Genomic DNA, 21017 nt, shown 5'->3' with positions numbered 1-21017 from the left:
TGCACCAGATATTTGGGTAGGCCGAGGTAGAGGCCGTTTGCGTAGTCCAGTCTGGAAGTGACTGTAGCATGGACCACCGTCTTGCGACAGTCTTCAGGCAGAAGGGACAGAAATTTGCGAAGGTTTCTAAGTTTATGGAGACAGCACGCAGAGACCTGCTGTATATGTGAAGAAAAGGAGAGACTCTCATCCCATCTTACTCCCAGATTTTTCGCGTTGGTGCTGGGTAGAGGAGGGATACCCATTTCGGAGGGCCACCACAGGCTTGGGGGGGGCCGAGTATGTTTGCCAAAGAAGATGACTTCCGTCTTGCTCGCATTCAATTTGAGTTTGTTTGCATTCATCCATTTGGCAACATCTCGCAAGCATCCCTTCATATTGCTGAAGGCTGCCTCTGAGACGTCCGAGAAGGGGAAAATTAGTTGTGTGTCGTCGGCGTATGAAATCGCCTTGACACCCCAATTAGCAATAAGGGAAAAGAGAGGAGCCAGATAAATATTAAAAAGTAGTGGACTGAGGGCCGAGCCCTGAGGGACACCACACCAGAGGGGTTTAGGTTTTGAGGAAAGGGGGCCCAAGGCTACTTTGTGGGTACGATCCGTGAGATAGGACTGTAGCCAGCCCAGAGCCTTATCTTCCAGGCCTGTGTTTTTTAGCCTTGACAGTAGCCTCACATGATCCACAGTATCAAAAGCGGCAGATAGATCCAGGAGCACCAACATAGCCGATGCTCCTGAATCTAAAGACCACCTGATCGACTCTGAAGATGGTACAGCAGACCAGAGGCAAGCAGAATACAGTATACCGAGATGGAGCACTGGCTGGAGCAAATACCAATACTTAGTAGCTATTCTGGGAATCTGGGTGCTGTAGAAGAGATCAGAAGTGACTTTTCCAGAATCAATAAACTTTTTTAAGTTAAAGAATCATTTAGAAACTGGCAGGCAGCCTGTTGGCAAATAGTTTACTGGAAATTATGATCTCTACTCTCTAAATGCACACCGGAGTTATATTCAAAGGTGCTAACTCCCCTTTTGAACCATACCTTTTTTACTGCCCTAGTCACAGATGCATGGGGGGGGGTCTATCCTGTGCCCCATACTTAAGAAAAGGGATTTGAAAAATCCATAAAATTATTGCCTGATGACACTCTAAACCTAGAGGCTAAAGCAGCTGGAGGCCTGGGTCACAGACCATGATGTCCTGCCGATTTTCCAGGCTTGGTATCGAGCCGCAGCATAAACACTGGATAATATCATGGCACTAGCAGCCCGAGTCACCTAGCAGTAAAGGCCAACTATCACTCTTCTGCTGCTTTATCAATTTTAGTGCCGCATTAAACAGAGTAGAACAACACACGCTATGTAGAAAACTAAAGGAGTGGTGCATCTCCTCAGGAACCACTAGGGGCCATTCTTGCCCTGTACACCGACACATGGGTGCAAATGAGAACATATCATCATACTACCACCTCTCAAATCACCACTTTCCGTGGTCTGAAACAGTGCTGTGTTCTTGCGCCCCCTTCTTTTCAACTTATACACTGCAAATCTGGGCAAAGCTCTAGAGGGTGGCTCCCTGGGTTCTCCAAGGATAGGTCAGACCAAACTACACATTTGGCAATATGCAGATGATATAGTGGTAATGGACCGTACCAGTCGGTCTACAGCAAGCCTTGAGCAGCCTCCACATTTACAATGGGAAAAAACACCTTATCATAAACCATGACATGACCAAGGTCTTGTCTTTCGCTCGGTACTGAATTTAAGAAAGAAGAAATACTGCATATGCCACATGTGCAGCAACATCATTAAATCAGCCAGGAAGTAAAGTTACCTGGGTGTCTTCCTCACAGAGTGTCCTAAATCTATCACCCATATAGTCTCCCGAATTCAGACTCAGTGAACAAGTTACAAGAAAATATTTCAATTGCTCTGCTAGGGCAAGACTCCAATTGAAGTTTGCGCTTTCGATACAGACTCTAGTCTGTGAGTCAGATGTGCTGAAATACTACATTCAGGTCATGAAAGCACCCACCAACTCACTTAAAGCCTGTCTAAAAACTGTACTGGAGACCCCAGGCAATCCCTGGCACCAGCAAATATAAGAAGCCATCATCTCCTTTTAAATTGAAGAACCAGCATCAAAATCAGAAGACATTATCTACATGGCTTTGAAAAGGGAACATAATAGGCAACTGAAAATAATTTGCACAAACAAGACCTATCCCTACTAAAGACCTCTGCTATTCTCTTCCCCTGAGTAACTTGTACCAAGCTGGAAAACCACAACCATATCTACTAGAAGCCTTTCACAGAAAAGCTCATAGAGAATTCCTGTATTAGTGCCTACTAGGCTTAGCAATAACCAACATATATCCGACATGGGCCTCACAGGGTGAGAGAGGAGTAAAGGCTATGCAAGTACAGATGCGAATCATGGCTGCATCTCCTGCATTGTTGTTCCAAGCTGAAGGCTTCCAGGAGGTCTTTTCTGAAGCCAATCTACCTGACCAGGTAGGTCGTACTTGTCTGGAGACCTCTGCGTTGTGCTTCACCCAATCAGGTCCAAGAGCCTTGTTGAGGTGTGGTACATTTGTCAAGGAACTTAGAACCCAACTTCAACCACAAATCTTAGAGCCTTGTCACATTCCCTCTACCCAAAAGCTGATGACGGAAGGTTATAAGGGGACAACCTGAAGCTTAGATACCTGAATCAGGAGGTTTGTACTTGTCTGGAGGCCTCAGCGTTGTGTTACACACAACCAGGTACAAGAGCCTTATCGAGCTGAGGGAAATTTGTCAAGGAACTTAGAACCTCAAATCTCAAAGCCTTGTCACATTCCCTCTACCCAAAAACTGATAACAGACTATTACAAGGGGACAATCTAAATCGTAGCCACAGTGTGGTCAAGGGGATCTTGGCCCAACTGGGAAATGGGGGTGGGAAAGGGGAAATTAGCAACATGATATTTATTCGAGCCACCAAGTTTGTAAAACAATAGTTGTGTTTGTCCATGAAATCACTGTGCCCTCCATCTTCATCCACTCCCCTTAAATCATATGGGCTTGGGACAGTTTATTGCTCCTGTTGATTTTTAAAGTCTCTCCCCCTCACACCCTTTTCATAAGTGAATCCCCTTTTATTGATGAGGGGATTCAGAAAAGGCTTTTTAAAAAACGTCAAAGTCCCATTGTTTCTTATGTCATGCTGAGGTACTAGTTGTTGAAGGAAACTTTTTTTGCACTGTTTGAAGCACTTTGTTTCAGGTGCTTCGGTAGTTACATTCTGTAGGAATCACGCTGTTTTTGCTAATTCGCCAACATTTTGCATGTTATATATCTTGCACTACATTATGTACTTTGCCTCTGCCCCTCTCCTGTTTATGCACTTTAACCTAAAACGTTTATAAAAAAATTATTCTCAATGTAACACCTAAATAAGGTTGTTAATCTTCAGTAGTTTTAGCACACAGACAGATGTTTTATTATGGTATGGATACAAATTGTTACGGTTTTTATTAGCTAAACAATAAATTGACTACTACTGCCTCTGCTCTCCTGGTGGAAGGCTGAGACCATATTTAGAGCTCCCTGCCAGAGCTCTGTGCCTTCAGTAGAGCCACTGCAGTGGCTCTATGTCAGGTATGGATCTTTTGCAGGTTTGATGTACCTACTTGGAAAATCATTTATTTTCTGAAAACCAACTCCCATAGCAGAAGAAACCTATACGTTAACAGCCCTGATATGAGAGGGGAACATGTGCATTTTGCCTGTCCAGGGTAAACATGCCCCCCATAATGGTATCCAAAGAGGGTCTGCACTGAAATGCAAGTACAATCAGTTTTCACCAAGATATTTCCAGAAATTTCCTTAATTCTAAACAGAATGGAGGAACCATAAGTTTCCCAGGGAAAGTCCACTAACAAATTATTGTAGTGTTCCTGTTTTGCTAAACTTTAAATGACCGTCATGCCCCTTTTCTTTGACCTCAGAAAGATATGCAAATAATGCAGAGGTTACCACAGGGTAGATGCAACCAGGGGAAGCAAGACATCCATATTTGTCTTAATCTCAGATTTTTTTTATCTGAATAGAAAGGCTTCAGTTTGATCATGTCTTGGAGATATCCAGCCTCATGATGCCCTGGTTTGTTACTTTTCTACCTGAGGATTTTGAGCAACGAAAAATTGACCAAGTCTGAATTTAAAGCTTGGGAAGGGATTAGGGTAGCAAAGTTACTGAAGCAGCAAATGTCCCTTCATGGTTACAAAATTGATTGGTGTCGACCTATACTCTGAATTTCTCTGGAGGAGTCCCCAGAATCTGTAATGCCCTCTTACCCGCAACACGGGCCAGTCCATTGAATTCTATTTTCAAGAAGGAGGTGAAAACAATAATTATGACAAAAAAAATTCCCACAAGAACAGACCACAACTGGCAGTTCACCAGGGAAGCCCCAAGAACATGGAAGGACCATCCTGGAAGGATTTCCCCACCACCATAGAGCCTACACAGTGGTGACCCAGAGATACACTTGAAAATAAATGACCACAGCTGAGCCACCTTCACCCCAATACAAACACAACATGGAGGGATGCAGCACTGACAATATTCTAAAAGAATCTGCCACTTTATGCCTGATTCAAACTACACTTGTTGAAATACTACTTCATTGAATAAATGTACCGCAGTAGTCTCTCTGCAATTATGGAATGATGACCAGCAAAGATCGATCAAGGACACAGCCTTAAAAGACATCTACGGTTGACACTTACATTATTCAAAAGATCCTCAAGACAACACACAGACATCCAGGACTCTTTAAAGTATGAAAGAAATACCTGTAAATAGTTTAATTTGTAGACCTTTTGTATGAGTGAAACATGTACCCACACAGTGCTCTGATACCCTCGTGCCATGTTTGCATGATAGAAAACTCTCAAAATAAAATAAAAAAACATTTAAAAAATGCATACATTAATAGTCAATTTTAAATTCTAAAAAACACAGAAGCATGATTAAAATATGTTACACAAATGCAATTACCCTTAAATAATCACAGTATAAACCTGAGTAATAAAAAATAAGGATGTTACAAATATTAAACCTATGGTGAGAATACATTAGGCCCAGTCAATGTTCAATATGTCTTTCCTGCTGTCAGTGAATATTTTATCACATTAATCACTGTGTAACAAACTTCTGGACTTCGCAGTCGTTGTAAGAAAAAAAGCATACTCATACGCTCTAATATTTGCACTTCATAAAACTGGAATCAGGAAACGTTTCCGTTGAGTGGTGTAAAGAGTGCCACATAACATACAGTTCAGTGATCTTTGAATTGAACGGCCCTCACAAGTGCACTTGGTAAGGTTTGCCAAACTTTGGGTGGGAAAGGCCAGTTAGAAAAGACCAGGCTTAAAATGTAATCGCATAAGTAGAAATCTATGCCATATATTTGAGGTACATGACAATTAGATCTCAGGAGCAGGCCTTTCACTTTCTGTCCATAGGGTCTCCCCGGGTTGTTTTTCCTGAATTTCCTCTCTGCGCATGTAAATACTCCAATTAAAAAAGCGGCCTTTTATCAGGTCCAATGTAAACTGCAAAGTATTTTCTGGGTTTGTATATCATTCTGAGACCGCCAGATCCTTGGAAATTTATGCGGTCCAGTACAAGACAATCAGATAATCCAGCCCTAGTAAAGTGTGTTTCTGAATTTCTCCACACTCCCAGCCACAACAAGAGCTGCAATTTAGTCCTCCACAAACCCAAGCCAATCTATGCATGATAAATAATGGTAGGTGAAGATTGATTGTGGCAGAGCCAGGAGCCAACTCTAAAATTTATACCCCTCATAACTTTAATATGTAAAGGTATTTTCTCTCCTTCATAACTATGGCCCTTATTCCGATGTCAGTGAGCTTGTCACCGTCCACCGACAGGCTGTTGGTGGTGGGCCCACCAATATCCATTGAAGCAGCTGACTACTATGGTTGAATAAATCATTATCCTCCACGAGAAACTGAACGGCTTGGAGAAACACGTGAGGTGGAACAATATTTAAATCAGAGGGCATGTGAAGCGGGCAAAGAACAGAGGCATAACAAATATGTGCAAGACCTCTAAACATAATTCTTGAACATGATACATTGGACCTTACAGTATTTACCTCAGATATTTTACTTTCCGAAAATAGCCAGATATAGGACCTCATAACATCTTCAAGTCCTGACATCTGTTTCATTATGTAAACAGGGCTCCACTCTGCTAACCTAACTGACTTAACCGTTGCAATCATATATCAGTAATCTATCTGAGTTGGAACCAGCACCTCCCAGTTTTGCACTACTATGAGTGTTACCCCTTTGCCGATGAAAGAAAATGCCTCGGAAAGACTGAGGCCTATGAGTGGCGACAGATCTGACTACTCAGAGAACATGACGTATGGGCTTGAATCCTTTGAAACAATTTCAGAGGAAACTCTGTTAACAATTGCAATGTCCACAACATTGGGATTTCCACAAGATTCACGTATGCTGAAACAATGGAAAAAATGGATGGACGAGCTGATGCCGTCACTAACACTACTCTGTAATCAATCACCAAAATTAGGCCTGGTACCTTGTAGTTGGAAGAAGGCCATGATCAAACCTCTGCAGAACAAGCCATCAGCAGACCCAGCAGTTTTGAGTAATTATAGGCCTATTTCTATTCTTCTGTTTCCAGTGAAGATCCTGGAACATTATGTCAGTAAGATTTTATCATCTTATCTGGAGTTTTATTCCCTGCTTAATAATGAACAGTTTGGCTTTAGACCAGGACACGGTACAGAGATGGCTCTATTGACTGCAGTGGATAGGATCTGTATGAAAATAGACAGCGGTCAGTCCATAGCCCTTGACTTGTTGAGTTTCAATACTGTCAACCACCATACCCTCCTCACAAGACTGGCAGGCTTGGGTGTTGGGGGGACCGTATGGAAGTGGGTATAATCCTATCTGCAAGATCGTTGTCAGGCAGTGGCGCTACCCCCCTATCAATGAATCTGTAGACACACTAAACAAGTGTGCCACAGGGCTCAGCCCGGTGATGTTCAACATTTACATGCAGCCTCTAATTGCTCTAATTAAGATGCAGAATATTTCTGTGGTGAACTACGCAGACAACCCACAGCTGATTCGGTTTTGCAACAATAATCAGCCAGATGCAGCAAAAGTCTTCCAGACTTGCATATCAGACGTTGCACATTGGATAAGTATGAATTTCCTGAATTTAAACAGGGACAAGACAGAATTTCTGTGCTGCTCTGGGAACAAGCTTGCGAAGCCCCTTCCTATGAACTTCTGCACACTCCCCACAGAGAACGAGCTCTGCTTCTCCGAAACTGGGAGTTACCTTGGATGACAGTCTCTCTTTGGAAAAGCACACAAACAATGTGACTAGTGTCTGTTTGGCTTTGCTTCGAAGCCTTAGAAAACTGTTCTCTTTTCTACTTTCTCATGCTAAATCATTGATTGTGAGGAGTGTTATACTTAGCTGATTATATTACTGCAATTCTCTTCCACTAGGAGCCCCTAACTACTGAAACGAGACTGCACAGAGTTTAGGTGTCCCCAGCAAAACTGTCACTAAACAGATCATGGCGATCCTCAGCACCCAAGGTTCTAAGGGAACGTAATTGACTCCTTTTAGAGTGGAGGATTCTCTTTAAAGCAATATATATTGTGTTCATGGCCTTTCAGAATAAGTGTCTTATGCTCTTGCAGAGCAGACTGAAAAGATATGCACCAGGAAGGGGTTGCACCTTCTCAGTGAAGGCCGCCCAGTTTTGGAATAGGTCACCATCTGATCAGAGAGGTCTGACGGATTTGTTGAAATTTAGAAAAGCTTTAAAGACCTGGCTGTTCCCCCAAATAATAGATGTCTGTATCAATATAATCTCTAGATCCCTCACCTCTTGTTCTCCATGTACGTTCAATTGTAGCTACAGCACCAGCATATCAGTTTTGGTCCCAGTTGCACTCTAAAAATATTTTAAATAAAGACATATAATTAAGTCCCAATCGCCTATCAGTCAATCAAACTTGATAGGAAAGGCTTGGCAGGAAGTGGAGTGGAGTGGTAATAATATTTGAAGACCTATTTAATGTCTTAATAATTGATTCCTATTTATCGAATCAGCTCAAGATAATGATCTGAACATTAGAGCTGGAAAAGAGCTTTGATTTACTATCCTCTAGGGCCCAAAAATGGGTTTATCTCTAACTTGATTAACCTGCTGATCTCCCATATTACTGTGGCAGTGAAAGTTATAATGCTGGTGGATTTTAGCTATCAAGAAGAAAACCTAGAAGACAAATGAGGTTAAGAAACTGCTGAAGATGGCAGAATTACTATAGTTTGTTTGCAGCCGCCCACATGATGCTAGTCATACATTGGACTTCATTCTGAGAATAAAAACGAATTTAAGCTTGATACACCTAGCCCTGTCTCATGGATGGATCATTTCCTCATCCAAATTAATTTGGGGACGAGGACAGGTCTGAGCAATGACTATAGTAAGGATCAATACATGACATTCTTCAGACAAAATATCGAAACCAAAATATCGTGTCTAAACTATTGTGATGTAGAAAGATCATCTTCAAGAATATCGTTGTCAAGAATATCGATTTTGAGGTAAGTAATATCAATTTTGAATTTATCAAAATCATTAATACTGTTTACAAAAATATTGTTTATAATATAGCTTTTAAAATTATTGGTATGTATTTTAGTTTATATTTGAAATGAATATGTAATAAATGTTTTGTATAATTATTGCTTATGTTTTTAATTCAGTTGCTATTATACAAATCAAGGGAAACCCAGAAGGTATACCATAGGGACCTTGGGCAGTAACATGTTTTAGAGAACAGTGGTCCCTATTTTGGAAGGAAAATGGACAAGCACAATAATCATACGCTTAAATAGTTTGTATGTCTTTCGTCCAGCCGGACAAGAATTTATTTTTATATAAGTTCAGTTGATTGTGATTCAAAACATTAAATGACAAGTGGGCACAGCCGTGACCCACAGAACACAAGACAAACCAACGAAAAACAGAATGGCCAAAGGCAGGGTATAAGATGTGTCTGTTTGTTTGTAATCACTATGACAGACTTAAATATCCATTTTCACACCATTGATCATTACAATATTATAAAATCATATTGTATATGGTGCTTTTAGAGTCAAAGACGTTTCAATGCTATTCACAACCATATAAAGGGCTTAAATGCACTCTATAAAGCCACAGGAAAACTGCATTTTTCCCATCTGCTAGAAGCTTTCCGCGCAAAAATCCCTGCTTCTTTGCTTTACGGCATTGAACTTATTGATGTGAGATACTGGGGTTTTCTCCACACCATTGAAGGCAGACTCTTGCGGCAATTAACTTCTGTTAATTCTGCCTGCTCAGTGGCCTCTCTTAGGCTTGAGTATGGCATGAGAAGTAGCTGGGTTCAGGGCTTGGCTGGGATAGTAAGATGGATTTTTTACCTAGCTAAATGTGAACCAGCCACATTAAGACACCTTATTCAAAGGGAAATATTGGGTCCTCTAAAAGAGTATTCTCCAATTGTAAAAAACTTTAGAAAGGCGGTCTCGTTATTGCAATTGGAAAAATCTGCTCTTTTTTCATTATCTATATATCAGTTAAAAGCCTCCTTAAAATTAGCAACGTGGAAGTTAAGCTTCTCGTTGGATAGGGACCAGATAAGGACAAAGAAAGGTGGTCTGCCGGTGATTAATTCTTATGCTTTTAAAACCATGCAACTCTATGTTTCTTGGAATCTTCCCCACGGCATTCGTCGTTTTTGGTTTTTAATAAGGCAAGATATGTTGCCTTTGAATAACCTTTTATCCAAGTGGTATGGTTCCTCTAACAAGTGTACTCTGTGTAACAGCTCGATCCAAGACCTTTCTCATGTCTTGTTTATATGCCCGGCTTTGTCAAAATCCCGTCGTAAGTGGGTGAGACCAATTTGCTTAAAACTTGGTATTTTATCTGCTAGTGCCTTTTCTGAAGCTATCCTTAAGCCCCCCAATGAAATGTTTTGTTCAAGAATTTTTAACTGCTTTTTGGATCTGTATCAATATGTCTGCTATCTTTACTGTGTAATAATGAATTGTTATGCTGTTGTAAATTTTATGTGGACCTCTCACGAGTTCCAAAACATAAATAAAAAACTTGAACTTGTGCAATTATTTGTTTTTTAATTACATTTTAGGTGCGGGTTGCGAGTTTTCTAGGGGATAGGTTGGTAAGTAAATTCATTATAATTAGTTAATAATTATATTAATTATATTGAAAGAATTACTGTACATTTAATCTGCAGGTAGTGAATTTTGTTGGGGGATGGGGTCGGAAGAAAATTCATTATAATTAACTAGTGATTGATTTTTAATTCAAATTCATTACTTAGTTTATCAATATTTATGTTAATTGTGTAATTAATTGTATTTTTAAAGTTAACTTTCAGGTGTGGGTTGTGGGTGTTGTAGGGATATAGGGTGGGAACTAAATTAATTTTAATTAATGATTATTTATTTTTAAATAAAAATAAATTAAGTAATTGATAATTTATTGTGCTAAATTTGTTAATATTTTCTTTAAATTTTAAGTTTTAGATGTGGGTTGTAAGGTATGTAGGGGTGTAGGGGTTGAATCGACTGGAGTGGGAATAGTACATGCTATCCCTCCGCAATCCAACACTTTCCCTACTGTTCCAAGGACTGGAGTGGGAATAATACATTTTACCCGTTCACAATCCAACAATTTCCCTACAATTGCATACACTGGAGTGGGAATAATAAATGTTACCCCTTTGCAATCCATCACTTTCCATACTGTTGCACTGCATGAAGGGCAAATAGTTACAATTACCCATGAGTCCAATAATTTCCCTACTGTTACACTGACTGGAGTGGGAATAGAAAATGTTACCCCTCTGCAATTAAACATCTTCCATACTGTTGCACTGCTTGGTGTGGGAATAGAAAATGTTACCCCCGAGTCAAACATTTTCCCTACTAGTGTATAAATTGTAGAGGGAAAAGTATATGCATTATTTATAGAATTATATAGTTTACTTCACTTTATTTCAAATGTAAGTATTATGTTGTTGTGTTTGTAAACATATAATATTTATAACTAATTTTTATAAAATGTAAATCTAATAATAATAATTTTAAAAAATTAGTAAATTGATCATTTTTTATTTTGTTTCTTTTTCAATTCTAATGAAATTGGTTTCTTTTTTTATTGTATTATGTTATTCGGTATAGGTATACATCTAACATAAATTTTTAAGTTAAAATATAAATTGAAATTATTAGTTTAATAATAGTTTCTATTATGCATATGTACCTACATACATATGTAAAGATATATAAATATATGTGTGTTTTAATTTTTTTAATAAGTAAAATTGTTATATTTATTTCAAAATTAATGAAATATATTGAATTAGTTTTATATTAGTGATACTTTTTAATATATTTACATTTTTGTATTTATATATATATATTTTGAAAAAGATATTTTGTACAATGCTATTAATGACAATATTTTAAATCAATATTTTTCTCATTTACACTATAAATATAGGATGACGATATTTTGGACAATGATATTTTGGTATGACGATATTTCCAGAGGCGATATTTTGTCAGTGAACCATAGATGACATAGCCCTGGAAAAGGATAACTAATGATAGTCTAGGGCATTGCTTGCAATTCCTAGCCCTTCACTGAAATAGAAGCTGAAGTTTCCAGCTATGAGGGGGACTTAATTGAAGCAATTGATAAACTACCTCCCTTTAAACTAAGAAGGAACAGTCATCATCAGTTTGGGGCAAAATGGTACAATGACAACCTATGAGAATTAAAACACATATGCAGGAGGCTAGCTAAAGCATGACTGAGATCCAAAACCATACATGATAGGCTACTGAATAAAAAGGTTGTGAGAAAATCATCATTTTTGCCCAGATCACACCCATCTTCTTACTGATACTGGTGGTAACCGGCTGACTGCGCTCTGAGCTCTGCTGGCCAGGGTCTGGACCAGTGCTCTGAATAAAAATGTATATGGTAATTAAGTGTAATTACAATTGACACTGACAACCTACCTGTAAGTCCCCAGTATATGGTAGGGCATGTAGGTTTAAAGGCCCAGCAGCTTTGAGGCACTTATGTGTGCACAGCTTTGCTGCCTGCTGTCATTTTGAATGTCAACCCTGCTTGGCAAGCTGCAATTAAATTGAAATTACTTGCAAATTCAAATTCAGATTTACAGGTCCTTTACATTTTTACCTAATTTTTACTAATAGGTCACCCCTAAGGTCTACCCTGGGTGCTCCCACAGTAGGGTGCCATGAAAAAATAGGCAGGAATGTTTTAAAAGATGTTTAATGTGAGGGAAAAACTACCAATTTTATTTTTCCACCATTGTAGCATTTTAGCTCCATAGGCTAACATGGGAATGCTGTAATACGGTGAATCTATTGACAGGAGTGAGCTAAAATAATATTTCAAGGACATAAATGTTGGTAATGATAAACCCAACTACTTGCCACTCATAATTAATACTGAAAAGAAGTTATGGAACTTTTTTTCTGTCAGCCAAAATTCAGCTTTCTAGCAGTCTCTCCTAATTGGCCAGCCCTTAACAGGCTTAGCTAAACTGTTTGATGAGGTGATATATGGCCAGCACAGAGATAGAGGTTATCTGATAGTGGAAGCTCAGCAGCTGCAGAGACCAGGCCAGGATGGGGATGGGTAAATCAAGCTGGGCTTCAAAAAGAAGGACAGCAAGGAATGCCTGCCAGACCTACCCTGTCTTCCTGTACCCCCAGCCAGATAGCAGCCCCCGGAATGGAATTAGCAGGAGGACTGGAAAGGGAGTGTTAAGGGAAATGAGCCACACCAGTAGGTTGGCATAGCCAGCTCTTACTCTCAAGAAGAGGAATTCTACATCTTGAAATGTAAAGTGCAATACTTTGTGGGACAAGAATATACCACACTTTGGAGGAAGCAGTCACGCTTTTGGGTGGCACCCTGTACGTGCTCCATTGGTCATGGCTACTTCCCTGCTTGTTACCCCAGAATATTGGATAAATATATGAGAGCTGCCTACCAACTCAGATATGCTGCCTGAAACTACAACGAGAAGAAGGACTGCCCTGCTGGAACCCTTGTCTGCTCCCAAATGTTTTCAACTCTGAAGGACTGCTCATGCTGCACATTTCGAACTACAGCCCTGAGGACTTTGCCTTGTTTCAAAAAAGATTAAGGAATGGGCTCCCTGAAGTAAAAGGTTAACAGAGTTCACCTGCACCATCTCCCCCAAAAAGTCCCCAGCCTGGAGTGCTTCCAGAGGACTTGTATGGATTTGGCTAGGTGCATTGTGGGAAGTGTCATACCAAACTTCCAAGGAGCAACTCAGAGACTCTGGAATATTGGATTTGTATTGTGGAAACTTTGAAACTTCAAGAGAAAATTAAGGGTGTAGTTCCAGAAGTTTGGAGCAACTTTTGGAAAAAGCTCCATAAGGTGACTGATCCAACATCGAGAGTGAAGCTGACTACCTTCAACCACAAGCCAGCCTGTGTTTCAGGTTCATCCCACTAAAAGCGCCAGAGCTCCAAGCTTCCAGGAGTTGGCCAAGGGCTACAGCTGAACCTAGCCGATGAAGCCACTATAAATCCGACGTGCTGGAAAGGTCCGCGAACCATCACCTCCCGCTTAGTGCATCTGACCAGGGATCCATCAGCTCTGCCTCAAACTCTGACTTGTTCTTGGTCAAGTCTGACCAGAGTTTCTAAGTTTGTGCTATGTGTTTTTAAGTGCAAGAAAGTGTTTATTCTTTAAAAATTCATATCTCTGGTTCCATATATTGGATTTTTGTCCTTTTGACATCATTTTAATCATAGCAATATTTCCTGTTTTTATTAATTGGTTGTGGGTTTTTATTGTGTGTTGTGTCTTACTTATTTAATGTATCGTGTTTTTCAATGCTTTACACACCTGTCTCCTAGGTTAAGCCTGTCTGCTCGCTGTCAACTACCAAGGGTAGAATACTTTATAAAGACATTGTCTGGACCTAACATTGTGTTGGTGGCCTTATTGCTAGTGGTAGGTGCCTACCTACCCATACTAATAACCCACCTTCCAACAAATGCCTTAAAATGCTATTACAAAAATATGAAGGTAGCTCACAGAGGCTTCTTGATAGAGAGGGTCCAGAAACATGGCACCTCTTCTAAAGGCATTTTTAACATATTTAAGGTATTTACACAACTGGAGGGTTTTATGCCACGATCCTTGCCTTCCAAGAGCTATGTCATTCTCTGCCTTCATTCTTTCACAATAAGATAGAGAAAATATATATTGACTTTGGTAACTAGTTTGTTTCCATCGATCTAGTTTCATACAGCAACCATGCAGGACCAGATGTTTTGTGAAGATTTCCAAGCAGGAGGCCTGTAATTTGATTTCCACAGTAAAAACTGGATCTCTAGGCGATCCTTTTCCAGCCAATGTGATCTTTCTACCTTCCTCTCATGACTCGTTCCCTACCTTACAAAGCTCTTTAACATCGGAACTCAGCTATGGAAATGAGGTGGAAACATGTCAATGTCTTACCAATACTGAAAAAACGCTCAGCAGACCTTGTCAAACTTGTTGAACTTTCCACCAATTTTGCTGCTGCTCTATCTTATCAAAGTACTGAAAACATAATTATTAATCCATGTTCACAGTACTTAGAGGAAAACAACTTACTGGAAACATTACAATCTAGCTGTAGGGCTGCACACAACATGAAAACCACCTAACTGCCAGTCACAGATAATATTAGAACTAGCTTGTACATAGGAAATCTGTTAGTACTAATACTGTTAGATCAATTTGCAGCCTTTGATACAGTATCTCATTCCATCCTGATAAAATGGCTGCATGACATTGTTCTTCATTCCCAGGCCTGAGCCTGGCTGATGGTTTTCCTGACAGATAGAGCTCTTCCACCATTTACATTTCAATTTGTTAATAACACCTCTCTAACATCTACATGGCCCCCAGGCTAAGATTGTATGAGATAAAATTGGTAGAGAATACGGTCTTCCACAGGAGATTCTATCATATATCGACAACACCAAATTGGTGATGTCCATAGGCTATAATCATGATACAATTAGAACCTGGGGGCTTATTATGATAGCGGGTGGACATCAGTCCGCCCGCCATCATAACGTTTTTGGGACCGCCTGCCAGACGTGCGGTGGTCCCACCAGTGCGATTAGGATGCACCCGCCATACTGGTGGGCGCATTCTGGCCTTTTAACATTGCAGACGCTGCTGCTGGCTGCAGCACCGTCCGCGATGTCAAAAAAGCATGCACAGCAGGCACCACGCGGTGCTGCCACTTGGTGCATGGAACTGCAGGGGGATACCATGGCTCAGTGCATCCCCTCACACAAGTTTCTTTCTTTTCCAGATATTTATCATTCTTTCCAAACAAAAATTATGTTCAATAATTTTAAACAAATGCCCAATGCATTTCGGGCCTAGCCCTTCTTCAGGGGACCAAAATGCGTTGGGGATTTGTTTGAAATTTTTGAAGATGATTTTTGTTTGGAAAGAATGATAAATATTTGGAAAAGAAAGAAACTTGAAATACATTTTGCATGAAAATATTAAGAGATTTTCAATTAACTTTATTGAAACAAATTTCAGAGTGCATTTGGGGACATTTTCCACTGTTGGGATAGCGCTTTCTAATACATTTAATTCCCTCGTACCCAGGAGGTATAACCAAATTGCACCTACTAACCTTATTGCCTTGTTTACACCATCCACGCCTGGAGTGCGATTGTTCTTCATATTGAATGGACAGCCTTACTGCAGGAGACATACCTTGCCCCTGATAATAGCATGCTCAGAAGGAGGAGGCTTAAAGGTACATTTCAGGTGGCAGGATTCTCCTCCCATGCTAGAGGTGTGTTAACCTGGGTCAACCCTAGATCGGGTATTTCTCTTCATGTCATGGAATAGGGCTGGACATGCAAGCTGTATATATTTATGGGCCAAACTATGACGACCCTCTATTCTTCAAGTCTCTACTAGCTCAAGCATCAGACTATCCTATGTCAACACAACTATGGGGAGGTTATCTCAACTGTGTTTTGGACCCACTGTTGCACAGGTCCGTGGGGCTGGCCCGACGCGCCTCGGCTGCCTCAAAAAACATTTCCGACATAGCAACGCAGTTGGGCTTGGATGATATCTAGAGGGCTAGTCACTCTGAAGCGGGTGGGTTCACGCACTATTCTGCCCCTCATGACATACACACTAGAATTGGTTACATGCTTTTGTCTGGGTCACTCCTTCCCTGTGTTTGTGAGTGCGTGGTTATGCCTTGCACATTCTCGGATCACTCTCTAATCATCATGGAGGTTGAGACCCCACGCCGGGGTGGCGGCCCTGTTCACATGGTGGTTCCCTCCGTATTCACTACTAGATTCGGTATTCAAGACCGAGCTGGCCACGGCATTCTCTGAGTTTTTTAACATTAATATTGGTTCGGTCAAGCTTTTCTCCACAGTCTGGGAGGCATTTAAAGTCTACATATTTGGAGTCACTATTAGTAAGCATGTGGGCATTCTCTGTTCCATTAGGGGCAGACTCTCGACTCTTGAAAGTCAACTGGGTAGGCTGGAAGTGAATGCTCTCAAGGGCAGTGATCCACAGGTATCCAATGCTCTGGAAAAAATGATGGAAGAGTACAGCAAGGAGGCTGAAAATGAGGTCAAACACATGGCAAAGTATGCCATTGCCAAAGCATATGGAGTATGGCAAGGGGGACAGACTGGGTGCGGTGTTTGCCGCCCTAGCGCGACGGCAAAGAGACTTAGATGGGGTTTCAGAACTTATTGAGGAGGATGGCAGTATACTGAGGGACCCGTCGGATATAGCACATAAATTCTACAAGTATTATCAAACATTGTACAGTTCCAAGCTTGTAGTGGATGAAACAGCCTAGTTGGATTATTTAGAACATGCGGTTACCTTGGCTCTCGAATGGTCACAGGGAGTACTTGATGAGGCCACTGGATCCCACGGAGATTCAGGTTGGCTTGAATTCTAGCGCTCCGGGACTTGGCAGCCCCACCATCTCCTTTTACAAGGCCTACAAGGACCTGTTGGTTCCCCACCTCAATAGGCTGTTTGAGGAAATTGGTGACACAGGCATAATGCCTCAGACAATGAGGGAGGCTCTTATAATCACTTTGTTAAAACCAGGTAAATCCACTCAGGCTTGTTCATCCTACAGACCTTTATCACTTCTTAATGTCGAAACGAAAATATTGGCCAAACGTTTAGCCAACAGACTCGCTCCCCTCCTCCCTACTCTTGTGGGACCAAAACAGACAGCCCTCGATTCTATGTTTTTCTCCCTCTTTACCCCCAGACTAGGCCTCTTTTTCTGAGCTGTTGCCAGGTGAGGTGAGCTCCGGTCCTCGTGAATTACGGGTGAGCATTGCATGGTATAGATATCCATCCAGGAAGTAATTGAACACATTATGAACGATGAAAACGCATGTTTCACGTTCTGTCCGTTTTTTTATGTTTTGAGTGGTACTGTTTCTCATAGACATATTTTTTTACAGGTGCCATCTGCATCCAGTGATTTGTGAAGGATTAGTATGCCTGGAATTCAGGTTTTCTGGTTGTATTCATTCCAACCTTGTTTCAAAGTTTATAATTTGTTTTCTGACACAATTAGTTTTCTTTTTTCACATACACAGTAGCAACAGTATATGCAGTGGTCCTGTATATGCAGTGGTCCTGAGGATGGCCTTGGATGAAACATGTAGACCCGTTTTTTTAACAGTTATTTTGTTAAAACTGCTCTTGCACTGTGTTTTAGCTTGGATAGCAAGAGATACCTACACAAATATTTTCTCTCTTGGTATTCAATTTCAAATTGCACTTTTCATCACTTTTTGATCTTGCACTGCGCCCGTCACTCTGAAATTTTAGTTGATCATTCTGGATAGATACTAGAGAGCTCCATCTATCAGAGCACATTTACAAACATCTGTGAGCTCCCTTCTGATAGACAGATGGTTGTAGCCCTTTTTTACCTTAGTTTGTAACCAAGAGGAGATCCCAGATGATTAAGCATGTCACCTAGCTGAGTGATGGGAATCCGTCCTCCTTTTAGGATTTCCCTACGGTTTTTTGTTTATGTGGAACAAAAGTATTTTTTCCTCCTTTTCCAACTCTTTGTCTGTGAGATCATTGGGACTCCGTAAGGTTACCTGGACCTGATAGACTGGTGTACCTTTGCTAGTGTTTATTAAGCTTTGAATGGGGTATTGGTCCACACTAGGTCTCTAAATGTTCCCTTAGACCCTCCTCTCCGGTTAGTTTGTTTCGGGACGCATGTTTACCCAAAATCTCAGGACAGTGTTTGGAGCAATGCAACATGTCAGACCAGATATCAAAGCTGCAGCAGTCTTCCTGGATGCGGAAAAGGGGTTCGATTCGATTGAATGGCCGTTCATGATGGCAGTGTTACACAGACTGGGCATTGGAGAGATTTTTCTCAGATTGGTTTCAGTTTTGTACAATCAACCGACAGCCAGATTGAGGTTGGGGGTTCATGTTACACCCCCCTGCATGATATCTAGGGGCACCAGACAGGGCGGCCCTTTGTCCCCGCTATTGTATGCAATCGTGGCTGAACCCTTGGCGTGCGCTCTTAGAGAATACCGTGAGCACTGGGGGATTCGATATCCAGGGTACAATCTCATTCTGTCAACTTATGCAGATGATGTGCTGCTGTTCACCAGAGATCCAGCTACCAACCTGGCCCCTTTGATTCGAGAGGTGTTCAGATTCGGCAGCCTCTCTGGGTTAAATATCAACTGGAATAAGTCCATTATTTTCCCATAACGACAGCCATGGTTCCCTTTTACTTTACAGGGGAATACCAGGACGGGTTCTCTAAGCAAGCGCTTAGAAACCGCTTGGTGATTTGCGCTATATAAATTCCGGTACTTAGATTTTCCGCTGCAATGGACCAATGACTCAGCGAGATATTTGGGTATATAGATGCACACCGCTTCAGAGATAGTACTAACCGACAACTATGGAAAAGCGATTATCAAATTAAAGGAACATATTGACAAATGGATAATATTGCCACTTTCCCTTTTAGGCCATATCTCCTTGATGAAAATGATAGTATTGCCTAGATTTGTATTTCTTTTCAATAATATCCATTTGGTAATCCCGAAACACTTTTTCAAAAGGTTAAGTGCTCGAATGGTACGCTTGGCGTGAGTGGAAAAATCTCCTTGTGTTAAGATGGATAAGCTTACACTTCGGTACTCCATGGATGGGTTGGGTGCACCAGATCATGAACTATATTACAGAGCAGCACAAAGCTCCCATGCCTATTACTGGTGTTATGACTCACCCACTCTCCCACATCTTCATATCGAGAAAATAGTGGATGACCCATCTCCACTCCCTTTGCAACTCACTCAGCCTCCTAGTAGACTCTTCAGGGTTTTGGACTCCATAAATTCGACCGTCCACGCTTGGCATGATTTACTAAAAAGACAAGCAGCAGCACTACTATACTCACCATTGCTACAATTGGAAGGGTGTCATCTACTCCCAATGACCAGAGAGAGGGGCGGTAGTCCAGTCAATAAATGAGGCTCGCATTCACAATATGGGCGATCTTTTCCTGGAGGGCGGGGTTTGCAGTTGGAAGGAGGTTGCTGATGGTGCGCAGGGTGCATCTGTACTCACTCAATCTATTTCACCATTTTAGGATACGACATGCCAAGCGGGTGCTGCTGGGTGAGGAATTTCAAGAACCCCCTGCACTGCCCTCCTTCACTTACCTACTACGTGCAAAGTCTCGGTTTAAATTAGTGTCTAACATATACGATATGTCACCGGAGTTCACACTATTCCTCGGCCAGGATGCAATGGCAAGCCGATTTAAGTATTTCACTAGATGACAATAAATGGAAGTACTGCTGTGAGGTTACGCAGAAGGTGTCATTGAACGGCAGACATAGACTGATTCATTGTAAATACCTTAAAAGGGTATAATATACTCTGGTGCGTTTTTGTAGGTACGGACTGAGTGAGTCAGACTGCTGTGAATGCTGCGGTATAAGCGGCGCATATTTTCTACATGATGCTTGCTCTTGCCCCCAGATAGCCGCTTTCTGGTCCCAAATATTTCAGGAATTTGGAGAAGTAATAGGAACACCACTCTCACCTGATCCCTGACTGCACTTTTAGGATATACGAAACCACTTAACAAAGACGTAAGGAAACTTTTAGGGTCGGGACTGCTCTTGGCAAAGCGCAGAGAAGCGATGCGGTGGTCACATGGCCCTCCTCCTTCAAAATCTGAATGGGGTAAGGACATGATATTCTGCAATTCGCAATGAAATATATAGTGAGCTAATGCCCCCACAGAGCCACCCAAAGAGTTTTTGGGGTCTGTGTAAACAATATATAACGATTAAAGACATGAGCAAGTCGAATCATGTTTAGTCTGATTGCATAGAACTATGACTCTCAGGTATTGGTTTAACGAGATGTACAGACTTGGAACACAGTGCTGATTTAGTTAAGTTCCACAATATATTTTGTAGGCTTGTGTGTTGGGCTAGGCCACAGGATATGAAGATTTTCTTGAATTCTTGTTGATGGTAATGCTATAAAACCTCTTAAAGATCACTTATCTTGCTCTGACTACTGCATTCTCAAATGTTTTTGAATTACTGTACGTAGCTGTGGTATGTTTAATAAAAGGATATTAAAAAAAAACAGGGCATGGTCACCACACCTGACGAGGTAGAGGTTGTCTCCAATATGGGTTCTGCAGCCCCAGGGGATTGACAAACTCAACAGAAGTACTATCCATGGTAGCT

General features: G+C 41.1%; 1 protein-coding gene across 1 annotated transcript in view; it reads right to left on the bottom strand.

Annotated features, from left to right (window-relative positions):
• GABRA2 (gamma-aminobutyric acid type A receptor subunit alpha2) overlaps positions 1–21017 on the bottom strand; it is a 663148-nt gene that overhangs the window by 612599 nt on the left and 29532 nt on the right. The gene's annotated exons all lie outside the window — the stretch shown is intronic.

Source organism: Lissotriton vulgaris, chromosome 3_1 (genome assembly GCF_964263255.1).
Source record: "Lissotriton vulgaris chromosome 3_1, aLisVul1.2, whole genome shotgun sequence".
Taxonomy (NCBI): domain Eukaryota; kingdom Metazoa; phylum Chordata; class Amphibia; order Caudata; family Salamandridae; genus Lissotriton; species Lissotriton vulgaris.
The sequence above is the reverse complement of the archived record's forward strand: the minus strand, read 5'-3'. Positions and strand labels throughout refer to the sequence as shown.